A 5,005-nucleotide genomic window follows, 5' to 3' on the forward strand; every position below is an offset into this window, starting at 1 on the left:
ATTCCCAGGTAAACTATCAACCAAGGATCAGAGCAAAATAAATACATTTTCATATACATGAAGATTCAGAAGTTCTATTTCATATGTACACATTCCAAGAAAGTTATTTGAGAATACACTTCAGAAAAGTAAGAGTGAAAAAGAAAAGAGAAAAATTATGGAATACAAATAATAGGTATATCTAAAAGTGGGATTGCAGGTAGGACTAGAAATACAAGGATTAGTGCAAAGTCTATATAAGAATCAATGATACCCCTAATTTTCCTCCCATACCACACTGTCAGTTATCAACTTCTCCATACCTGGCTAAAGGCTGAGACTTATTCTTTAGGGTAAACCTAGAAATATTATGTATTTTGTATTCAGTGATAATAACTGAATGTGGGAATTCTGTACTGAAAAAATAAGTCTGTACAAAAATACATGGTAAAGCTCCTCACTGGCTGTGTGCTTATGAGGTTGAGTATTGCAGGATTTCTCTCTGGGGGTGTGTTGAACCCAGGAGAACCCTGTATAAACAGGGACCTCTAGCAGGAAGTTCCTTGTTCTATCACCCAAAGCCCACAACTTGACAAGTACTTCTCAAACCCCATTCTATCCATACACACAAACTTCCAATCAGGTTTTTAGTGTCTCAGTCATATTAGAAACAAAAAATCAAAGATACCAAAGAGTATGGAAAAATTCTAACATGAAAGACAGACACAAAATTATATAGGAAAAAAATAAAGTACTAAGGTAACAGAAAATTCTCAGGCAACTGAAGAAAACTTAAAATTACTGGATGCAGAAACATGGAAAAGAGGGAATAAACATAGAACACTGTAAAAGAACTCTTTCAAAATAAAAACAATAAGTCAAAGAAATTAAAATGTGATCACATAAATAAAAATTGCAGTGAAGATTTGAACGACAAAGCCAAAGACATTTTCCAGAAAATAACAAAAATGGTGAAAGTGAGGAAAGGAAAATATAAGAAAATGGTAGTATCCATTCAAGGAGAACTGAGATAATAATAATTCCAGGGAAAGAGATAAAATAAAGAAGTTTCTCAGAACTGATGGCAGCACAAGTTTCTCGACTGCAATGGTTCAGCAAGCAAATGGGGAGCTCGGTAAATGGGGAGACAGTGCAACATATATTTTCACATTTTGAAATTTCAAGGGATTGAGGGTAAAGAGAAGATCCTGAAAGTTTCCAGGGTGGGAGTGGGGGAAAGAAGCAGACTACATTCAGATGTTAAGGAAATGATACAGCATCAGACTTCTCTAAATAGCACTGGAAGATAGAATTCAATGAAACACTGGTTTAAAAATTGAGGGAGTCCCTTCATGTATCTCCCCAACAACAATTTGGCATCCATCCACAGAAAAAGTGTTTTTGTGGGAGCCAGCACCCTATGCCAAAGGACCTGGGAGATGTCTCACCCACCTGTGCATTGTGCAATAGACAAACCGATCTTGGTCCTGGCTATGTACACAAAAGTGGTCCATGAACTGGTTCCTGGCTCTTTTGCCTGCAGTCCAGTAGCCCTGGAGAACACTGACTTAGACAATCACCAACAGATAAGGAAGTCTTTGTGGAAGTCCAGGAATCCAGCAGAGAAGTTCCAGCACACTGTTGGAACAAGAAAGTCAGAGGCTGAACAAGTTGAAGAGGGTCAGAAAAAGAGCTTGAGTTTATCCATGTCACGGCTCCCCCAAAGTGGCACAGCTAGTGCCAAGAGAGCCCTTCTCAGCCTATGATTTCTCTTGTGGAGGAAAGTGAGAACATGTGAGTGAGTGCCTGGCTTCCCCAGCTGTGTGGGATGCTGCCAGAAGCCCATTTCTCTCTCATCCCATCCAGAGTACTGCATCATGAATTGCAAGCTTGGAGAACAACAGTGAAGTCTTGGAACATGTCAAAGGTATGCTGACCATACTAACTACATTATGGACTCCATCAGGAGCCCCACCCCCACCCATAGCTGTTGAGAGGCCTCACCTGTCAATCCCCCCAATAGGCCCACAGACATCAACAACACTCTATGGGCTGGACCCACACACCTCCACGTGCAGTTCTTCGTATGTGCCCCTAACATTAGCAAGAGTGTGCTTTGGCAGACAACTACTGAGCATGCACAGAAAGCTGGTCTGTACCTATGGGCCAGGAAGAGACCAAAAATGAACATTTAGCATCGCCTTTGAGAAAGTAAAAGGTGGCTGGCTATTAGCAATAGGCCTGGTGTGCAGAAGGATCAAAAGAAAGCATACAAGCTTAAGAATCTGCCACAAAATTTAAGAAATAATACAGATGCACACTGGGGCAAAAGAGAGAGAGGGAGGGAGGCAAACCATAAAACAGACTCTTAACTACAGAGAAGAAACTGAGGGTTGCTGGAGGGGAGGTGGGCAGGGGATGGGCTAAATGGGTGATGGGTATTAAGGAGGGCATTTGTTGGGATGAACACTGGGTGTGATATGTAAGTGATGAATCACTAAATTCTACTTCTGAAACTAATATTACATTGTATGTTATCTAGCTAGAATTTAAATAGAAACTTGAAGCAAGCAAACAAACCAACAACAAAAAAGAATCTGCCACAAGAGGGAGCAAGAAGTGTGGAACAATGTGTATCCACAGAAGATCTGAGAAAGCTCCAGAATCCCTAGTAGGGCTGAAGGAAGATGATTCTTTTCCAAAGTTATTCAGTAAAGAATGGAGGAGGTGACTGCTATTTTAAATTCAAAGATAATAATGCAAGACTTTAAGGAACATGTTAAGACATGGAAACATGACACCACAAAAAGATCACAATAATCTTCCATTTATCAACCCCAAAGATATGGAGATCTGCAATTTACCCAACCAAGAATTCAAATTAGCTGTTTTAAGAAAGCTCAATGAGCTACAGGAAAATACAGAAAGACAATTCAATGAAATCAGGAAACCAATGTGCCAACAAAATGAAAAGTTTAAAAAAAAAACAGAAAAAAGTCATAAAAAAAATCTGAGGTGAAAGATACAATAAATGAAATGAAAAATGCAATAGAGAGCCAAAATCAAAATGGATCAAGCAGAAGAAAGAATCTGAAATTGAAGACAATACCTTTTAAATGATCTATTCAGAGAGAACAAAGAAAAAAGAATTAAAAAGAATGAAGAAAGTTTGTGTGATCTAAGGGATACGATTGAACAAGCCAATCTGAGAATTATTGGAGTTCAAGAAGAGAGGAGGATGGGGGTAGAAAAATTGTTTTAAAAAATAATGGCTGTGTGTTTGCTTTATTAGCACATATACTAAAGCTAGAACGATACAGAGAAGATTAGCTATGTCTCTTTCCTACACAAGGATGACATGCAAATTCAAGACACTCCATGTTTTAAAAAGTAATAATGGCTCAAAAGTTCCACAGCTGGAGAGAGATTTAGCCATCCATGTTCATAGGTCCTCTAATTCAACTCAGAAACCTATTCTCCAAGACACATTATAAAAGCTGTTAAAAATCAAAGACAAAGAATCTTACAAGCAGGAAGAGTAAAGAAGCTTATCACCTACAAAGGAACCCCCATAAGGCTATCAGCAGCTTTCTCAGCAGAAACATTTTAGTCCAGGAGAGAGTGGGATATTCTATGGATGAAAGTTGTCCTTTAGAAATGAAGGAGAGATAGAGACATTCTCAGATAAACAAAAGCTGAGGGAGTTCATCACCACTGACTTACAAGACCTGACTTACAAGAAATCCTGAAAGGCATTCTTATAGCTGTAATGAAAGGGAATGAATTAGTAAAATGAAAACATATGAAAATATGCAATGCACTGGTAAGGGTAAATACATAGTCAATTTCAGAATATTATAATATTGTATATGTTACTATGCTAGCCACTTAATTTTACCAAAAAATTTAAAGGATACAAGTATTAAATTCAGCAAAAACTGTAATAATTTGTTAGTGAATATATAATATAAAAAGAGGTAAATTGTGAAATTAAAAAAAATTAAATGAGTAAAAAAGCAAACTTTTTGTATGTAATTGAAGTTAAGCTGCTGTTAGCTTAAAGTAGACTGCTATATTTATAAAATGTTTTAGGTAAGTCTCATGATAACTGTAGAACAAAAACCTACAGCAGATACACAGAGATGAAAAGAAGTGAATCAAAGCATTTACCATGATGGAAAACCATCGATTCACAAACAAAGGCAGCAAAAGAGGATGAGGAACAAGGAGATTACAATAAAGCCAGAAAACAATATTATGGAATAAGTTAAGTCCTTACTTGCCAATAATTATGCAAAATATAAATGAATTAAATTCTTTAATCAAAAGACAAAGTAGCTGAACAGAAAAAATTAACAACTAAAACAAGAACAAACTATATGCTTCCTACAAGAGACTCACTTCAGTTTTAAGGACAAACATAGGTTCAAAGTGAAGGAACAGAAACATATATTTCATGGAAGAAGAAACCAAAAGAGAGCAGGAATGACTATACTGGTATTAAAATAGACCTTAAGTGACAGGCAATAAAGATACAAAGAAGGTCATTATATAATAATAAAGGGATCAGTTCATCAATAGGATATAACAATCTTAAATACACATACACCCAACATTTAGGATCTAAATACATCAAACAAATACTAATAGATTTGAAGGAAAAAACCGAAAACAATACAATAATAGAATAGTAAGGGATATCAGTATCCCACTTTCAACAATGGATCCATCATCGAGATAGAAAATTTACAAGGAAATATTGCACTTGAACTATGCTTTAGACCAAATGAACCCAACAGACATATACCAAAACATTCCATCCAACAGCAGCAGAACACACATTCTTCTCAAGTGCACACAAAAATTCCTCCAGGATAGAACATATGCTAGGTCACAAAACAAGTCTTAGCAAATTTAAGAAGACTAAAATCATATCATTAGGTCAGAAATATCCCTTCCAAATGGATGAAAGACCTCAATGTGAGACAGGAATCCATCAAAATTCTAGAGGAGAACATAGGCAACA

General features: G+C 36.6%; 1 non-coding gene across 1 annotated transcript; it reads left to right on the forward strand.

Moving 5' to 3' along the window:
- Positions 1 to 3,255: 3,255 nt before the first annotated feature.
- LOC117803942 lies at positions 3,256 to 3,365 on the forward strand. Its single transcript, XR_004628056.1, has one exon. It is a non-coding gene; the product is annotated as a U6 spliceosomal RNA (small nuclear RNA).
- The last annotated feature ends 1,640 nt before the right edge of the window (positions 3,366 to 5,005 follow it).

Source organism: Ailuropoda melanoleuca, chromosome 9 (assembly GCF_002007445.2).
Source record: "Ailuropoda melanoleuca isolate Jingjing chromosome 9, ASM200744v2, whole genome shotgun sequence".
Lineage (NCBI taxonomy): Eukaryota > Metazoa > Chordata > Mammalia > Carnivora > Ursidae > Ailuropoda > Ailuropoda melanoleuca.